Here is a 21227-nt window from a genome sequence, read left to right as displayed (position 1 = left end):
TAGGCAAGGTGGATTAGTGCCATCTCCCAAGAAAAACAACTTTCTGTTTGCATATCCCTATCACCCACTATACTGCAGACTCATCAGAAGCAATGCCCACTTGTATGTCCATCTTTATTCCATGCATTACCGTGCCGGCGGAATGAAACTAAATGGATGAATAACCATGGCTGTGACCTATGAAGCACGCCCCCATATGATCAAGTCACATGAGCCCTGGACGTGTATACTTTTCCCTGAGTTTAGGCCTGGACCAGCACAGGCTGCAGAAGCCAGCACCACTGCCACCAACCCATACTGCTGAAGGACCAGAACTTCCAACCATCTGGGTGACCAACAAAACTCTGTCTACAAGAATTATACTCAGAAAATGTGCTGTATTTTTATTTACCTTTAAAGCACACACAGATTGCTTCACCACAGCGCTGAAATCTTATTTGCCACAGACCTTTCAATAATCGGCAATGAGACTGAAATCTTGGTAACATTTAAAGTGACTAGAAGTGGCATTTTGGCTATCAGTGCCAAAGCCAAACAAATTCCTTATTCCAGAGACTGCCAAACTTCTCCAGTGCCTGAAGAAGAGCTTAGCATTATCAGACTTTAACAGTTACAGAAAGCTGCTTTGGGGGCTTAATTCCCAATAAAAGATATCCAAGTGTACCAAACATTATTTAATATGTGGGTTGCCCAGCATTAAGACTGGTGAAACTGCAAATTTCTCTTGCAGCCAACTGCTGCCCATTAAAGCCACTGATCCAGCTTATGTGCCCACTCCTCTGGCACACAGTAACTAATTCTTGGAAACATTACATGCAATATACTTCTTTCCCAAAGTCACAACCATCAGAGTTACAACCACTCAGAAAACTCAGGCCCCATCACTCTGGATAATAGGGCTACCACCGGGCAATCCTTCTTCAAGGTTCAAAGGTTTATTAGGTAGCATTTTGGCTGCCTGTTGTCTCCCATAGCTACCTTTTCACCGAATGCCCCCACACCAGCCACAGTGAAATAAAAAGCCTAGTTCTTCCCTAGAAAATAAAGTAGTGAGTCTGAAGCGAGGACTGTATCCAGGCACATTACAGATGTTCATGAGACAGCTGCAGATCTTCCTCAGCAAGAATGGTGGTGACCACGCAGTCAGTTTACAGGTAAGAGTGACCCCACTGGGTGGTTTCAAGTAACCTCCTTTACATCTTTGATCCTTAATATCCTCATCCAGAAAATAAAGGGTAAGTCAGATGACATCCAAGGCACTGCGTTTCAGGACTCAGGAGTTCCATCATCAATTTGGCATTAATTTGCATCTCAGATTAGTCCTTCCCCTAGAAAATCCCTCAGGAAGCAGTCCAGGTGAGATGAACAGGGGAACATTAGGGACATAAAGCAGGGCTGCTGAGAAGGGGGTACCGAGAGTCACATGGAAGGCAGTTACACCCAACAAGAATGTGAATAACAGACCCAGCAGGTGGACTGGCCTACCGTCCTGTTTTTCCTGGGTCAGTCAGCTTTCCCATCTTAATATACAGCTACACACTCAGAAACAAGAGAAAAAATACTCAAAGTCTGCCCTAAAAACTGTCTCCTTGGGGAAAAAAAAAATAACCCCACTGCTTAACATCCCTTCAAAGCTGTCATCTACTATCTCCATGACAAAAACCTAACAAAGGGATTAAGGTAACCAGAATAAATGCATTATCTGACAAATGGTTCATTTACTTTCTTTTAGGAACATCTCTGTTTACATGGCAGGAAACACAAAATTTTTATTTTAAAAAGTCCAGCAACTGTTTAAAATGTTATTGGTCTGGACTGAGCAAAGGGATGTTACTGAGTTCTTACAACTGGATATAAAGATTCCCAGGTGACTTCACAGATGAAAATCTGCCCCCTGGGACAACAACAACACAGGGCTGGGAACTCTTACTTCTATTCAGCCCAAGCCTGCTGGGCCTGCTTCCCACACCTAGCACATAAGATGTTTAGGATGATCCCTAGATTTCACCTAAAAGCAGCTGGTAGGCACTTATTTAGGTGGCTAGTAAATAAATGGCCTACACCAAGCCAGTGAAGAAAGGGCCAATGTCCTTTATTCCTGTGAGGGTTAGGAGTGCAGGAAAAATACGTTGTCCCTATATGACAGTTAAAACTGTTTATATAATATTCCAAAAATAGCTGACATTGTAGGGCTTTTTTTCTTGGAGAGTATGCAGCCTATATTTTTAAACATTAAGAAAGCTTTATCTTTACCATTTATCTCAGAAAAAAATGGAGACACTTTTTATTTTTCATGCAGATGAGAAATACCAGACAACCAAGTTTTTTTAAACAAAGTCTTGGCAGCGAGCCACAGATCATTTTTCATGAAAGGGAGATAATGGGAGAAAGATGGCATGGCAGTTTCCTATTTCTTTCCTCTCGTTCCTTTGCCCATCAAACACTGAAGACTTTGGGAGATTTAGTTCACAGACAGAATGCCTCTCTCACCTTGACAAAGAAGAAATGATTCATAATGCTGAACTCTTTGGAAGGCACTATCAAAACACAAAACTTTTTTTTTTAAACTACTCCAAAACCACAAAATAACTTTGCTTTCCTCCTTTTCCTTCCAGTATAGAAAGAACTGCAGTGGTTCACTTGCCTCCCCAAAGTGTCTCAATGGTTCCATGACTGAAACTGAAAGTAAATCTGCTTGCATTTTAAATTATAAAGCAGGCTCATTAATGATATTGCTTAATCGCAGTACATATGTGTTGTTTGATAATGTTCTTTGAAGAAATTTCATAACGGCTTAACTCTTCCAAACCCAGCCATCACCCCTAATATTTCATCACAATCACACAACTACAACCCTCCAGCCTCTGCCAAGGTATTCTGACTGGGCTGCCTTCCATGCTCCTCAACCCCCATTTGCCAATCCAGTTATTACCCCTGTCCTCCACAGTTTGGCCTCCTCCTACTGCTTCCATCTTTCAACATCTGCCTGTTACAGTCACCTTCTTTAACCACCATATACAATGTCCTGGGCCTAATTTAAACTGTGAAGCAGATCCAAAGAAAAGAATGAAAACTAGACCCAAATGACCCACTGGCTTCCAAGCATGATGTCGCTGTTCAACAAAAGATGATATACAATTAGTCTGCTTCAACTTCCACAGAAGGGGCAGGGGCAGGGAGAGAAAGCAATGACTACAGGAAAGTTTAAGTGCAGTTTAGAGTAAACTCATCTATCTGTCTCATTTCTGAATCTGCGAAAGATGAGCTGGGTCACCCTTCCTGGAATATCACTTACATCTGCTCTAGAGCCTGGAGAAAAAAGGCAGTTTGAAGTGTCCCATCCCTAAGAATAACCACACTTCACAAGAGTACAAGTCTGAAAAGCCTTTTGTGTTCAATGTGAATGCTTGTCTACAACCTAACACTCAAGTCTGTTCTTTCTATGGGTTCTCAAACAATGACAGCTAGGTAGAACACATCTACAATTCTAACGGATCATGCAAACTCCCTTCCTTTCTCTTCTTTTAAACCAAAATGGGAAATATGATAGAAAAGAACAAGCCAGTGAGGTCTCAGTATTACAAAATCAAGATCCCTGAAGCTTGGATAAATTGACTTTGGAGTTTCCTTAGTCAAAGTGGAGACATACTGATACAGGAGTCCCACTTCTATCACTTACCAACTATGTGGCCTCAGCCAAGTCACTTAGCCATTTTGTACCTCAGTTTCCTCATGAGTAAAGAGAAAGAGCTAAGGCTGGGCACGGTGGCTCACGCCTGTAATCCCAACACTTTGGGAGGCCAAGGTGGGTGCATCATGAGTTCAGGAGTTTGAAATGTGTAAACACCAGCCTGGCCAACATAGTGAAACCCCGCCTCTACTAATTAGCCAAGCACGGTGGTGGGCACCTGTAATCCCAGCTACTTGGGAACCTGAGGCAAGTAAATTGCTTGAAACCAGGAGGCAGAGGTTGTGGTGAGCCGAGATCACACCACTGCACTCCAGCCTGGGCAACAGAGTGAGACTCTATCTCAAAAAAAAAAAAAAAAAAATGAAGAAGAGCTAATACGCATAAAGCTCAACAGTGTCTGGCACACTGCTAATAAATGTTCAATTAACCGTAGCTTTTAGTTACAGCCATGAAAATGATAGATAAATCTAAGGTTATGACTGTATACATCACACCCATTCACACCAACACAGAAGGAAGATTTAGCCCTTTTTGCCCCTTTTGGGCAGGGAGGAATTAAGAGTTTTCAAACTTCAACTCTGTAATTCAGCAGCACATAGAAGTCAGGACACCGACCGTCTCAAAACCAGAGGCCTCCTCTATAGCCTCCTTAAGGAAATGTTCAAAGAGGGGTCAAGCAGGTGATGTCCCTCATTATCTCCAGGTCTGAGACACAGAAGCCAAGGACTGGGGGTTTCTCTGGGCTGAGAGACAAGCCTTCTGGACTGCTACTGGGCAGGCTTTATTCCTGGACTGCTACCAGATGTTTTACTCCTCTGTGAAAGTGATCCTGATGCCAGATCCTTTCAAGATACCCTCTCTCCTTGCCCCCAGAACATGCAAGCAGAGGCCCATGCTTTGGGAAAACCAAAATGGATGAGCAACTGACGTGTGTTGACACATTTCACCTGTGAGTGGTGATGGCTCTGGAAAGGATCCTACTGTCCCCAGCACTTCCAGTGCCCACCAGCTGTACCTGACTTCCAATGTGTACAAGTCCCTGGTACTCTCCTGGAGTTCAGTTTGGAATGCTGTTCACAGTTAACAGCACAATATTTTGGACTTTCCTCCAAACTCTGACCCCAGACAGAAGTCCCTCAGTGCAGCTTTCCCTTCCATGTGGACCTTCTGATGTTGTTCCAACACCAAACCTGCCTTCTTGACCCTTCCCAGGAATCTTGGTGAATCTGAGGAAAGTGACTGGCCTGCCCTACCCACTCCCCCAAGAAGAAAACCCAGATCACTGCACCTCGGAGGCTTAGCACTCAAGCCATATCATCTTGGATACGGCTTCATGTACGAAAAGGAATGACACTAACAGCAGAATGAACTGTAATCCAAAGTCATCCTGCTGGAGTTTGTTTTGTTTTGTTTTAGTGTTTATGAATCTCAGGCAACATTCTGAAGCAGCTGGTAAAAGACCCTCACATGAACATCCAGAACTGGCCAACCCACTGTGTTTTGCACTATTTACATTCCTAAAGCCACCAGCTAGGTTTGATATAGCTAGCTGATCATGAGGCCCTGCTTAATGGACTACAGAGTCCAATGATACTGACAAGCAGCATACTTGTTTGGATCTGTACCTGGTTCCACCTGTGGTGCAAGAGGTCGTGTGCCTTTTAGGATCCTGAGCCGAGGTGAATGTCCCACCTTACCTCTGACTTCATCACGAGAGCCGTGTCACTCTCCCCTTCACTGCACTGAGCCTCTCACACTGATTACACCCAGCACATTTTTATCTTATCTTTCTCTCACATGTCCCATGTCTGTCTGGGGATGAGTCAGTGCAACTACTCCTGTCTGATAGTGGTTTTAAAACTAGGAATGTCCTCAAAAGACCAAAACAAACAAGAGAAAAAGATCACACACACAAAAAGACATGAATCCAACCTAAACACAAGTTCTGTGAACACAATATATGCACTAAGGTGAACATGTGGTTTCCTCTATACACCTGAGTGGATCCTTTATTGCTGTGATCCTGAGAGGTGAGTATCCTTGCCTTGTACAGAAGGCTACAGAGCAGCACAGATCTGTGGGAAGTCCAAAATACTCAAGGGGCCAAAGCTTTGTTATATTTCAACAGATACCACCATATTTTTTCCCCATTTTTGCCATGATTCTGAAGCCAAGATGGCAAGCGATGTTAAGATTTTTTACTCCTATCACCAGAATAATTCCACAGACTTAGCAAACGACTTTAAAAGAGTGGTTCTGAACCCTCAGCTTGCAGTAGAATCACCTGGAGGGCTTGTTAAAGAGTTTCTGATTTAGTCTGTGTGGAGTAAGCCTGAGAATCTGTGTGATGTTCCTACGTGATGTTGAAAGTTCCTATGTGATGCTGACGCTGCTGAGCTAGGGACCACTTGGAGAACCATTACCTTCAAACATCAGGATATGGTGGAATCTTCTGGTATATCAGATTAGGTTGCACAAAAGAATAGTAAGTTTATATCTCTCAGTTTTCAAGTCTTATGCAATGACTTAAAACAGCACCATCTCTTCTTAAAAATTCCTGAAAACTTCAAAATAACTTAACTAGGGTCCAGTAGAGACTAGAAAAATGAGTGGGAGTTGGAAACTAAAGACATCACATGCATTTATATTAAAGAAGAGGAGACCCCAGTTAAACACAGTTTGTTAAGTGATAATAATGCTCTTGCCCTTAGAAGCCAACCTTACTCTTTAATCCCAACTTTACAGCACTCCTTGTCATGTGGAGCTTCCTATGGAGGAGAGGGCTGAAATGCATCTAAAAGTCAGTACTAAAATAGCTGATAACTTCCACAGCCAAAATCTAATGTCTCTAAGATAGAGGCACTCAATCCTGGCTATACATTATCACCACGTGGGAAGCTTAAAAAACATAGATGCCCAGGCCCCATACCTAGAGATTCTGACCTAACTGCCTTAGGATGGTACCTAGGCACTGGTGGTTTTGAAAGCTCTTCAGGTGATTCTAAAATGCAGCCAGGGTTAAAAACCACTGATGTAGGAGTAAGGTGACCAGTGGATAGGAAAGAGAAGGGGAATAAGCCCTCTTTAGACAATGTGTAGTAGATATAAAAGGAAAAGACAAAAATGGAACAGCAGCCAGGAGTGACCAGGACAAGTGAAACCGAGGTTACTATGTTAGATTCTGTGAAGCTGATCTAGAGATCAACTCAATGTTGGCTGTCTCAGGTTCAAAAATCAGAAATGGCTAGACCATCAAGGAAGTACCCTCATGTGCCAAAGACTTGATAACAGTCCAAAGAACATGCCAGGAAACCCTCTTAATAAGGTATACTATTTTTTTTTTTTAGAAGAGTTACTAAGAACTTGGGGCAAAGAACTTTTAACTTTTCACAAATCATTTAAAGGTTCAACTTTGAAATCATATACCAAAAAAACAATAAAATTTCTCCCTCAGCAAAATTAACTGTTTTTTTAAACGGGGAAAGAAGAGGGAAGAGATTAAAGAAGTAACTCTCAGAGCACTCAATAGCTGCAATCATCCTCCCAGTAACCACACTGACAAATGGGTTTTCAAAGCTGTAAAATCATGTGATGCAAATGATAAAGTTATTTTCTTCTCTTCCTTCTTGGCCAGCACAGACACATGAGGTAACAAGCTGAAAAAAAATTTTTTGAAAGCTTTATGATCCTGTTTAAGGCAGAACAATGAACACAAAAGAAACTAGCTAGAACTACTCAGTCAATGGAAAGAGCAAGGACTCTCCAGGCAGGCAACAAAGATGTCAGGTGAAAATCATCTGTGCTCACATCAACAGGGCAAACACTGGGAGCCCAGAGATAAAAATCCAGATGTATTTCCACTGCATTATAAGCTAAACAGATTCATCCATTTAAATTTTTTTTGGCTGATGAGAAAACTTAGATGTGGATAAAGCTGCATCTTAAAAATGAGAATTGTAATTTCTGATTGAAACATTAATCTGGTAAACAATTTATTTTAAAGCCAACTTAGAAGACACAGTTTTCACTAGCAGCACCAGTTACCTTTCCTAATTTAACACATGGCACCTTGCTTATTCAGCACAGGTTGCTGATAAATTAACTCAAAGCATTCACTGATTTTATGAGTCTATTCGAATAAACTTCTCTTCCCAATAAGCCTCTTCCCAAGGAACACCTACTAAAAATTATGTCCACAGTCAAATGCTGAACTTGACCTTAACAAATGACATGAAGGGTAAGTATGATAAAACCTAAAATATGGCCCAAATCACCTAGTCTTTCAGTCTGAAATAAGGATCTTTCTTGTAAGGGGAGGAGACTAAATAGGACTGATTTAGATAATTCAGTTCAGCAGAGGACATGCGTCTATTCAAAAAGAAGGCTGTAAACTTATCTTTATCGGACAGGCTTGGAGAGAGAAGGGCTGATCAAGGCCACTAATTTCAAGAAACAGTATACTAGCTCACCTAGGAAATTATCTATCATGAGCTTAAGAGTCCATGTGTTCTAAAGCAAACATGCTCACACCAGCATCAGCTCGAAGATAACTTTAAAATAATCAGGCCTATGACATTTTCGTAAGTCAATTCCAGGCTTTTCAGGGTTACATAAATGATGCACCTCATCTAAGTGATCATTATTATTTTAAAGAAATTTGAAAGAATGTTTGAGTTCAGAGCTTCAGTTTTTACTTAAAATTATCTTGCCCAAAATGTTATTCGTCTGTGGGCCTCAATCTGCATGACAGGTATATTCATACATGGCACATTAATACTGTTAATGGAACTATATTGAAAGTGAATAAAGATTTGTTCTCCTTTTCATCCTACCAACTGAAGTTTTTCTACTGCAAAAACAAAGACAACAAAAACCCATATCCAATTCGGACTCAAATGCAAAAGTATGAAGGATGAGATAAACAAGTCCTTGGTTTGGAAATAAATGTTGGTGGGAAGCCCTAGAACAGCTATGTGTAAGATAAAAACTCTGGAAGACCCATCGCAACGCTTTTAAATTAGGTAGTTTTGTTTTGTTTTCAGTGATTTATCAACAGGAAATGTTCAAATGAAGAGATCTAGGGAAAGTGTTTTACTCTATGAAACCATCACAGTATCAGAAGAAAATAATCTACATCGAGGTTTTTCTTTTCTTTTTTTTTTTTTTTAGGTATTAAGTAAAATAAAATAGGAAGAAAAGGGGGGAAGGTAAGCAGGAGGCTTTAAACATCACTCAGCCCAAGCTTAATATGAAATATGGAACCAAAGCAATTATGCTGATAATTTATGATGAAAGAAATATCATTTTTAAAAATCAATGATTAGGACACTTCAGGAAAAAAGTAGTTTTGTGATTGGAATTACCTGAATTAATGACTTAACTGTCCACTTGATCTTTTTAATGTAGTAAAAAGGGAGAACCAGTTTTCAAGGAGACAAGTTCAATTGTATTTAATTTTATGTCCTCCTTACACTTCAGGCTTGTACCCAGAGTTGTCCCTTTAGAAGTCCACAGTGGCACTGCCAACTTCTATTGCAGCTGCCTCCAGCCACACAGTCCTCCCCTGCATGCTGTTATACTCAGTTATCAGGTAGCATCCTTCTGCCTGCTCACGTTTATCACAGAGTTTCAGTCTATCCTCTGGACATTATCCAGACACTACTTACCTATCTTTACTATGAAACTGAGAGTTCTGTAATTTTTTTCCAACATACACAGAACAATATGGGATAATTAGCATTCTATTCTGTTAACTACATTTTATCTTACGGCAGTGCCTTCCTGTGGCCAATTAAAACCACCATTTTAGGTCTTATTCATACATATTTTTACCTTGAAGACAAAAGCAAGTAGGCTCTTCAGTAGAGATAAACACTAACCTGGCCAGCAACTTGCATTATGCAACATTTTCTGTCTCTATCTTGGCAGCCTGCTTTTAAAGCCGTCACTAACTGCATTGCAAAGAGACGACCACCTCACAAAATATTTTTAATATCTTTCATTATGATTTCTGATTTGGCAGCAAAACTTCTGCCAAGAACTCCTTGTAAATGCTTTTTTTTCCTGAAATCTGCTTTTCTTGATGTTGCTGCCTGCATTCATCTACGTGCTTGAAGCCTATAAAAGCACAGATATCCTACTGTCCCAACACAGAAATTTCTGCGATAAGGCCCCATCCCAAAAGATTTCTACCTACCATGCGTCACTCTATTCTTCTAAATAATACACTGTGCATCTGACCCATAGTAAACCATGATCACACCTGGCAGTGACCAAAGAGAACTGCAGAATCACCAAACCAACAGGTTTCTGACAGAATTCTCAAGCCATTCCTACTCTCCCATTAAAGACCCAGGTACGCGCTAATTCTTCTTCTTTTTTTTTTTGAGACAGAGTCTCGCTCTGTCGCCCAGGCTGAAGTGCAGTGGCGTGATCTCAGCTCACTGCAACCTCCGCCCCTCCAGGTTTAAGCAGTTCTCTGCCTCAGCCTCCGGAGTAGCTGGGATTACAGGCATGTGCCACCACGCCCAGCTAATTTTTTGTATTTTTAGTAGAGACGGGATTTCACCATGTTGGCCAGGCTGGTCTCAAACTCCTCACCTCAGGTGATGCTCCCGCCTCAGCCTACCAAAGTGCTGGTATTACAGGCGTGAACCACTGTGCCCAGCTAATTCTTAAAAGTTATTTAGCTCATGCAAAAATCAAGGGAAGGAGCCTAAATAACGGAGCCAAGTTCACTTCCCACCAGCACACAGAGAGGTGCTGTTACTCAGAGTCAGCACAACTCTGAAGATGAGCATTCAAGATGGAGTCAGAAGGATTAAGGTGGGGATTCCTGGGGACAGAGGTAAAGAATGCAGCATAGAGTAGAAACTTTTTAAATGGCAGCTCTTTATTTACTTACTTACTTATTTATTTATTTTTGAGACAGAGTCTCCCTCTGTCACCCAGGCTGGAGTGCAGTGGCATGATCTCGGCTCATTGCAAGCTCCGCCTCCTGGGTTCACGCCATTCTCCTGCCTCAGCCTCCCAAGTAGCTGGGACTACAGGTGCCCGCCACCACACCCAGCTAATTTTTTTGTATTTTTAGTAGAGATGGGGTTTCACCGTGTTAGCCAGGATGGTCTGGATCTCCTGACCTCGTGATCCGCCCACCTCAGTCTCCCAAAGTGTTGGGATTACAGGCGTGAGCCACCGCGCCGGCCAAAAGCTCTTTAATTTCTTGTTGTACCCCACCCAAAGTCCCACCCACACTCCAGGAGACAGGAAAGTACACTAGAAAAGGCAGATGCTCCCAAGTCAGAGAGCCCTGGGTTTGGATCCCAAGCAAGTTACTTTCACCTTCCTGAACCATTTCCTTGTCTTTAAACTGAGGCTTACATTTAAATGCCTATCTTATAGAATCAATATTAGACGTAAAAAACCTAGTTGAGTAACGGGCACATAATAAGGGCTCAATAAATCACAGCTACTATTATTGTCATTATTAGTATAAATAGGCTAGAAAATGTCTTGTGTAGACTCTTTTTATTGCAAAAACTAAACATATCTCTAATATAACCCTGACACCCCTCCCCAAAAATATAATTTTAAAATATGAGAATAAACAGATGCAATTCTGATTCTTAAATGTCTGAACATTTCAAGCCAAACACCTACTGGGTACCTACAAGATATCTACTGCTACTGCTGCTGTTTCTGTGAGGACAACCACTCCATGTTCTATGCTTTAAAAGAAGAGCTGGTTTTTTTAATGTAAATATAAACAGAGCAGACATAAGCCTGAAGGACCAAGTGTGTGAGACTCTGCAAGGCTTGAACCAACCATAGGACACACTGAGGGGACTCCAGAGAGATTTGGATTAGCCTTACTACCATCACTGATGGCAGTGAACATGGTATGCCTCCATCTTCTCAAGCCCTGACAGGGCCAAAAGGAGGCTTCTTCTTCCACACTATTCTTCCACTGAGGATCCTTGGCTTCTCCCTCCCCTCCCCTCAAAGACAGACTCTTCTACACCAAAGCCCTCAGCCAGATTTCATGGACTTACTGTAAACCTCAAGTCCACAATCAACAAGCACGGCCATACTGTCAGTTCACAAAACAGGCAGAGAAAAAGAAATTGAGTAAGGAGGGGGACAAGGGGGAAGGACACACCTTATTCAAAATGCAAAAGAGGGACATGTTCTAGTAGCTCTAACTGGGAAATCAAGGAAAACTCATGCCTCCCTCTGTCCTCACTGCAGGATTAAAAAAAGACAAAATGTAGATGACAAGAAAGTAGCCTATGAATGATTATTAACACTTTGATTTGAATCTAAATAAAGTCTTTTTATTCTTCTCCATCTGCAATTCTGCCATTCCCACTCTTCTATCCCTAGGCTCCTAGGTTACTTTCTTAGGACTGCCATAACGAATTACCATGAATTTCAGGGCTTAAAACAACAAAAATTCATTCTTTCTCAGTCCTGGAGGCTAGAAGTCCAAAATCAAGGCGTTGGCAAAGCCATGCTCCCTGGGAAGGCTCTAGGGGAGGATCTTTTCTTGCCCCTACCAGCTTCTGGCGGCTCCTGGCAATCCTTGGTGTTCTTTGGCTTATAACTGCATCACTCTAATATTTGTCTCCAACTTCCCACGGCCTTATTTGGGTCTCTATGTATTTTCTCCTCTACTTATACACACCAGTCACTGGATTTAGGACCCACCCTAAGCCGATATGACTTCGCTTTAATTTAACTAATTACTTCAGGAAAGATCCTATTTTCCCAGTAAGGTCACCATTCTAAAGTTCCAGGAAGACATGAATTTTAGAGGAACTCTATTTAACCCTCTCCAACTGCCATGTCAAAAATAAACCCCCACCACCAAAATATGGGGCATAGTGGAGGGAGGTGAGAAACCGATACAGCATTACAGAATTACAAAAAGTTCAAAGTTACAGTAGTCTCCTGTAGATCCATGACTATTCATTTTTGAATTGGAAATAATGTTGTTCTTACTTTTTACCTTACCTTTCTCTCTTACCTGAGAGAAATATACATACATACATTTCTCTCACCCATGAGCAACTGTGAAGCTTTGGAAAATATCAAAAGTCCCAATCAAAATAGCACTAAAACACAGAACATCCCACTGATCCAGACACGTGACTACTCTGTAAAAATTTGGTGTTAGGTATAAATGAACATGTAGTATCAGGAACTAAGTAGCAAAAAGATGAAAGGCAGGGGAGGATATTTTTCAGTTAAAAGCACTCTCATTTAATGATCTAGGAGTGGGAAGTAAATCATGGGTCTTAGAAGACCAAGGTTTCCTTTAAAACACTTGCTTTAAGTTTTTAATCTCCACACCCCCTCTCCTAAATTTTCCTTTTCTAATGATGACAATAAACTTACATGGAAACACTATATATCAGAGTTCTTTAAAAAATAATCAAGGTATTATTTTAGCTGTGTGTAGAAAAAAATACTTGACATCAGCTTAAAGACTTGTGTACTCCCTCTGCTGGCTCTGAATTTAAAGTAAATTCAAAATACCTTCAAGGGCTAACTTAACTAACTTCACTAGACATCTGAAATACAAGGAAGGCTGGTTGCAGGGGCTCACGTTTATAATCCCAGCACTTTAGGAGGCCCAAGTAAGAGGATCGCTTGAACCCAGGAGTTTGAGACCAATCTGGCAACAAAGTGAGACCTCATATCTCTACAAAAAAAACATAAAATTAGCTGGGTGTCGTGGCGCTCATTAGTAGCAGCTGAGTCAGGAGGATCATAGCTCTCTACAGAGAGAGCCAGGAGTTTGAAGCTGTGGAGAGCTATGATTGTGCCACCGCACTCCAGCCTAGGTGACAGAGCAAGGCCTTGTCTCAAATAAAAAATTTAAAATAAAAATACACAAGGGAGCCGGGTGCAATGGCTCATGCCTGTAATCCCAGCACTTTGGGAGGCCGAGGCAGGCAGATCATGAGGTCAGCAGATCGAGACCACCCTGGCTAACACAGTGAAACCCCGTCTCTAATAAAAATACAAAAAATTAGCTGGGAGTGGTGGCGAGCGCCTGCAGTCCCAGCTGCTTGGGAGGCTGAGGCAGGAGAATGGCATGAACCCAGGAGGCGGAGCTTGCAGTGAGCCAAGATCACGCCACTGCACTCCAGCCTAGGCGACAGAGCGAGATTCTGTCTCAAAAAAAAAAAAAACAACAAAAACAAAAACAAAAAAACACGCAAGGGAAAACATGATGTGGATTCTTCCACCCCACCCCACCCCCTAATGGTTTTCAAACAAATTCCTAAACACGTACTGAAAACTGGCAAACACATCTCTGTTGGGTTTACTATAGGTTCACTCCAGAAGGAAGGTAATGTATGCTGTTTGTTTATTTGTTTGTTTGGGGGAGAGTTTACTTCCTGCTCCAGCCTTGCCCCCTACACATGTGCCACATGCTTTCCTTACTCTGTGCTCACCTCTCCACTGCAGTCCTAGGGCACATCTGGACACCAAGGTGTGGTGAGCCTCCAGAAGATAACCTGGCCTCCTCACCCCAGGCAATGACCCAGGAGTAGCAGAATTACTAGAAGAACCACAGCCCAGCAGAGAAGTCATCCTCTTCGCTTATTATGTTATTCCATAGTAGTAACTGAGGCACTGCAGAGAAAAAGTCTCAAGATTAAAACCTCAAAAACTCAGGAGTGAAAAGTGGAACAAGCGAATTATAGAAAAGCCTGGCTTGAAACACACTCCAATCAGACATTTCCGTTTTACCAAGAGTGGTACATCACAGTACTCTATGGATGCCAGCTACCGTAGTTCTTTTTCCTTTAGGAGAGACTAAGATACTGGGAAATGAACGTTGTTTGGTCAAGAATAAAATGGTGAAAGATACTGGGTCTGTCTGGGCAATGATGCAGTCAGAACTGGGGTGTTCTATCATCATCACTAGCCTAACCACATATTCAGAACTCTAACTTGGAAGAACTGCAGACTGGTCCTTGAAATAGTTCATCTCAAAGACTGTCTGCGATCTCCTCTCCTTTCATACATGACTTCTATTTCCCAATCCATGGACAGAAAACTTGAAGTACATTTGGGACTTCTGCCCCAAAATGCAGAACATTACAAACAACTAAGGCTTTACATAACAGCTTTGTTCCTAAAAGTGAGTAAAATAAACTTTAGGCAAAACAATTCTATGGTGACTTTCTCGACACTGCATGTTGATGATACAAATAGCGGGGTTACATAAAGACGGCAAAGTTCATTTCCTTTTTCTCTTAATGCAACAAGGTCATCCCAAGATCAGGCTTCCTTCAGTTTCTGTGGTAAGTAGTGATGGAGTTTTCAGAGACTTATGCATTGGGTAACCAGGCACTGCAAGAAACCCCAGACAGCACAGCATCATCTCACATTTACACCACATCACATCAACATCGATGCTAGGAGGTCTAAGGCTGATGCCACCTTCAGAGCTGCAAGTATCCAAAAGACTCCACTCATGACACCAGCTCACTCCTGAGTCACATCAGCCCCTTTCAGAGTCACAGTCCCAGAACTAAGGCTATCCATATGGGTTGATTATACAATCCAAAAAGCAGCTCCAAATATTAGAAACACTTATTTGTCTGGCAGACACATTCCCTAATTTAAAGCCTCTTATACTGTGCTTAAAAATATTCAACAGTCTTAGCAAAATGACAAAATAAACAGGTAGCAGCCATGGGGTGGGCAGGGTAAGGTGGCGTTGAAAGAAAAGGCATTTAGCAAGGTAAGTGGAGAGTGCTGATGGAGAACACAAAAGGAGAAACACAGCGACTCCAGTGCGAGCCAGCCTAGAAGAGGGGAGGAGAAGCAGAAGACAGCAAGTGAAGAGCTTGAAGAACTTGAGGCAAACAGCACTGAGATGAACAGCTGTGAAACCACAATGGTAGGCAGTAGACACTACAGTACAGTGGTATGAACACACGCTTTAAAAAAAAAAAAAAAAGAGAGAGAGAGAGGGTCTCACTCTGTCATCCAGGCTGGAGTGCAGTGGTGCAGTCATGCTCACTGCAGTCTCAAACTCCTGGGATTAAGGGATCCTCCTGCCTCAGCCTCTCAAGCAGCTGGGACTACAGGCATGCACCACCACAACAGAGCTAATTTTTTTTTTTTTTTTTTTTTTTTGAGATGGAGTTTCGCTCTTGTTACCCAGGCTGGAGTGCAACGGCGCAATCTTGGCTCACTGCAACCTCCGCCTCCCAGGTTCAAGCAATTCTCCTGCCTCAGCCTCCCGAGTAGCTGGGATTACAGGCATGCGCCATGATGCCCGGCTAACTTTTTGTACTTTTAGTAGAGACAGGGTTTCACCATGTTGGTAAGGCTGGTCTCGAACTCCTGACCTCAGGTGACCCACCCGCCTGGGCCTCCCAAAGTGCTGGGATTACAGGCATGAGCCACCGCACCTGGCCTAGTTTTTTTTTTTTCTGGTAGAGACGAGGTCTCACTTTGTTGCCCAGTCTGGTCTCAAACTCCTGGCCTCAGGCAATCCTCCTGCCTTGGCCTCCCAAAGTGTTAAAATTATAGGCATGAACCACTGCACCGACTGGACACACCCGTTACTCCACCCCTACTAGCTGTGGAACACTGAACCCAGTCACTCACATAGTCCTAGCATGTTTCTCACCTGCAAAATAAGGTAGTTAGATGATCTTTAAGATCTCTTTTAGTTCTGAGTTTTAGGCAACAAGTAATACAGATGAGTCAGTGGCATCAAGGCTCCACATCCACTCCAGAGGAAGGCCAGATCTACATCAGGCCCTGGGAGACAGAACTGGGGATCCCAGATCAGTCCAGGGCCAAAGATGTGCTCTATCTAATCCAGGTGGAGCTTGGAAAACCAAAGCTTCTCCCAAACAGACCCAATCCACAGGAGCCATGGTACACTGGTTTTGCATCTCCAAAGCAAGCTCAAAATGATCTGCAGAGAGTTAAAGGCCAGCTCCAAGCCATGCCCCACATCAAATTTGCCACTTCCCAGCAACTTCTTAGCAGAGTTGAAGTACTAGAGAAAGCAGAAATACAGATGTAAAAAAAAGGCAACGGGAATAGGCAGCGATGACAAATTCACAAAGCACAGATAGGCTATAGCTTATTTTCTGTCTCCTCCATCAGAATATGAACTCCTGTAAGTGAACTGGAACTTTATCTGCCTTCTGCTACCACTATATCCCTAAGTCCTGGCAAATGCTCTGCAAGCAGCATGCCTTTGATAAACATTTGCTGAATACATGAAATGGGATGTGATGCAAATGGGTAAAAAGGGTTTTCTCTTTCCAATCTTTCATTCACTTACTGTATACCAGCTGTAACATCCACTGATATCAACTCGTCTTTGCATTTATGATCCCCAGCTCCTTTTATAGCACCAAAAAGGTAAAGTGGCTCTTCAGGACCCCTCAATTTGTGATGCAGGAAAAGGAGAGAAATGAGGAGTTGAGAATAGGGTCAAGTCTGTCCCTATAGGCAAAATAAGTAGGTATACAAACAAAATAAATTCCATATTCTCTCCAGCCCTGGGAATCTGCAATCTGATGCACCTGCTCTGGGTAAGTGGGGCAACCTGCCAGAATGCACAGGCCTAAACAGTCTTTTAAAAAAAAAATAAGATAGGGTTTTGCTATGTGCCCAAGCTGGTCTTGAACTCCTGGGCTCAAGCCTAAACAGCCTTATCTTTGCATTTTCATGAAGATCTTTGAATGGATGGTAAACTTTTGCCAGACCAAATTAAATGACTTACTAGTGAGACAAGGCCTCTTCATTAATTTTCCAAATAAAAGTATCTTGCAGGTTTTAAGTAAGAATCACAAGCAGAGTACTAAAAAGTTTAACTAAAAGATGTTCTTGTATGGTGTCATTTTCTTAAAATAGAGCACTCCTAAAATCTCCTAAAAATAAGTCTGCTGTAGTTTCATTTCATTTTCTAAGAAGGAGATAAACATATCAAAACACACACTTAGCTTCTTTTTTAAAGAGTCTCTGTTACATGGGACTCACAGATCAAAGTCTAAAAGGGCCAATTTCTTCACTTCAGAGGTCAATGACACAGCTTTGAAAAAGAGGAAAAACAGTCCCTCTAGTGTACTGGGGCTGTAGAAAGAGGAAGTATATTAGTTGAGAATCACTGACGAAGACACTATTGCCAAAGGAAATTACAAAACGACATTTTGGCAACACGGGCCAAGCAGACAGATTCTTCACACACGACCATAACTGGCCTTTTGGTGAGTTACTCCAAAAGGTGACTGAGGTCAAAATTATGAGCCAATGTGGAATGATTATGACTTAGTCATTTTCAAATTAAAAAAAAATTTAAAACAGAGTTGCAGTTAAAATAACATTTTCCTAATACAGTGTGTTGAAAAGGAACTGGATGTATTAATCTAAAGAACAGAAACAGTGAGGACACAAATAAGCATTATGTGACAGGACAGCCCTCATCTTTTTATCTTGGCAAGAAGCCATAACAATACACATTCTTACATGAAAGAAGACTCGGACTCTTGAAGAATTATCTTCTGCAGCAGCAGCAGCAGAAATCTTAACATAGTATCCCCCACATTTGTGAAATTATGGGAACCACTACAGAAACTCAAGTCTGCCTAATTTGATTACACCCTGACCCATGGGAAAAGCAGATGTGTGCTGTGTATAACGAAATAAGTGATAGACAGGCCTTATCAGGTAAGCCCTGGAGTCCTTAGAGGTCTCCCCAAGACAAGAGGAACTGAGAGAACTCACTTGTTCAATCATGGGTGCAGTGCAAGCTTAATCTGAATTAAAGGAAATGTAACCTTTTCCCCTCTTAACCACATCTGATTGTTCATTTCTACTTTAATGCCCGAGGTAAGGGAACCTGTGAGATAGCCATCATCCTTCTCCCTGACACAGTATCTGACAAATGTAAGTAACCAAGGGCTTCCTCTTTTTGTTAAAATGCTATCCTTCTTACCTCTTTTATCACTTCATAGTTCCTAAGTACCCCTACTGACAGGCACTGGACAGCTATGCAAACATGATACACTCACTCAGCCTCCATCTACATTTGCCCATCCTTTTGATGCTGAAATAATAAGCAAGATGTTTTTAGATTGAGAGGCAAATAAGCCTTTCAGGAAAGCAAGCTCTACTTATGTGAGACTATCCATTACCTAGTAAATGACCTTTTAAAAAAGATCAATTTAAAGAAGAAAATGGAAAACAAAAACCTCTAGAACTGTGGCTACTAATTACCTCTCTACTAACTAGCTGTGTGATCTTAAGAAAGTCATTAGCTTTTCCAAAAATCAGGTTTTTCACCAGTAAAATAAGAGGGTTGAACTAGATCAGAAAACTTCATCCTAACTATACATTAGAATCACCTAAGAAACTTGAAAAAAAAACAAAACACAAAACCATCAATGCTAAGCCACACACAAGCCAAATTATATCAAATTCTCTGGGTATTTGTATTTTTCAGAAGTTCCCAGGTAATTCAAACATGCAACCAGGGCTGAGAACCACTGGTTTAGATTCTGATCTCTAAGTCCTCTTTTCTAATTCTTTCATTTTATGATGTTAGGGTGATAATTTTGGTTACAAGGTCTCATAATGCAATGGCCCAAATAGCCTGAAAAGAAGTAAGGCCCTGCATACCGTGCCCTTTATGCACACATGACTAGGAGATGTTAACCTGAATTCTAGACATTTTTGGAAGTTAAAAATCCTCTTACATTACTCAGAATGAAAGTAGTGTGGTTTAAATGCACATGCGTGCTTCCAAAATGACTAATCATGACAAGAATCAACTCCTAAACTTGGACACTTGGAAATGGGTCACAATTAGCTCCTGACCTCTCCCTTTTCCCTCTTCTTCCACTAAACCACAAGCACACACAAAAAAAGGTTGCCTATTAGTCATAATCAAAATATGAAACCAGCTCCAGTTTCAAAGGGCCTTCTCCATCATCAAAGATTTGAAAGTTCCTGCATGGCTGCATCTTTTGATGAAGATCATCTTATAAAAACTCTAACAAAATTATATCCCTTTAGTCGTCAAGGATTAGTTGCCATGTGACACTCAGAAATGGAATTGGTAAAAAATTTTAAGGTAAAAAGAATCATAAAATGTGTGCCCTGTATTAAGCATATTAAGCCTTGAGAATTTCAATTTACAGTATTTTCTAAGATTTTAGTTGAAGAGAAATGAGATAGCAGAGAAGGGTAAAAAAAAAAAACCATAAGACAAAAAAACGATGACATAAAACCATAAAGTTTATGACTAGTCCCAAAATCTGTATTGCAAGTCCTACAAACTATATGAAAATGTATCTAGCCCAATCTCAATTCGCGGCTACTTTTGGTAATACCATTTTCTCTTGTAAATCTTCCCCCCAAAAATAAAGTTTATTAAACTTATTATATTTAACTATAAACAAAATAACAAGAAATATTATTTGTGAAATTAAATTATTTTTGTAACCTTAAAAATCACAGGAAAGGTGAAAACGCCTTCCTACGTTAACGTTTTAACTAAGTTTAAAGTTAACTAACTTTTAACTAACGTATTCTCCTCACCAGATTCAAACATGCAAGACTAAATTTCAAGTGAGAGAAATCTGAAAAACATTTCGAACCCCCAAATCCATGTTCTCAGATCCTGTCCGCTTATGCCTTCCTGATACTATACACTGATTAACCCTTCCCATCCACTTGGAAACCCAGTTTTAAAACATATCACACTAGTGCTCTTTTCAAATGGAATTGTCTAACTTTCATCCTTTCTGTAAAGAACTCTCGTATCATACACCTGGCATTCTTTTACAAAGCAATTAAATTAAACCAAATATAAGACTCATAATGTAAGCATTTGTTAAAAGAAATGAGACACATTTGTGGATTAATATCAAAGCACACGTGTTTTGCTTTTAAAGTATCTAATACAAAGCCTCTCTGATATAAGCCGTATTTAACTTTGCAAGGGTTTTCTAGAAGCAAAATAAAACATTCTCTACATTAAGTTCTTTAACTTTTTCATCTACAGGCTCGTCTCCAGTGCTTCCATTGAATTCTCCACTAAGATTAAACTGTTCTTATTTTTATACCTCCTGAAACCCAGGAAGACAGAGGGCTCCCCAATGACAATGAAGGAAGGGAAGGAGGAAGCAACTACTTCTTTTACATAAAACAAAACAAAAAAAAATCTAAGCTAAATTGCAAATATGAGCAGCTGATAAGAGATGTATATCTCCAATCGCACAGGACTCTTTGGCCTGGTACTGACACACACTGTCTTGGGGGAAGGGGCCAGGGAGGTGCCTACGAAGAGGAAAGCAGCTGGATATCAGCAGGCCAGCAGGGGCAGAGGAGTTAATCTCTTTGGATACCCAACTGCAGGAAGTCATTACATCATAGGCCTTTCCACACCTCTCTCCCTACCACGTGTCCCGTGCCCCAAGAGGATGATAAGGAACGGTAGAGAGTCTCTCTTCGGGTTCATTTACAGGTAGAAGCCATTACGGCCCGG

The 21227-nt window shown here is 41.3% G+C and overlaps 1 protein-coding gene across 2 annotated transcripts in view; it reads right to left on the bottom strand.

Annotated features, from left to right (window-relative positions):
• The window catches only part of FOXO3 (forkhead box O3), a 125162-nt gene that overhangs the window by 101000 nt on the left and 2935 nt on the right, over positions 1–21227 (bottom strand). The window lies entirely within an intron of this gene.

Source organism: Pan paniscus, chromosome 5, assembly GCF_029289425.2.
Source record: "Pan paniscus chromosome 5, NHGRI_mPanPan1-v2.0_pri, whole genome shotgun sequence".
NCBI lineage: Eukaryota > Metazoa > Chordata > Mammalia > Primates > Hominidae > Pan > Pan paniscus.
Note: the sequence above shows the minus strand (reverse complement) of the source record. Positions and strands in the feature narration are given on the sequence as shown.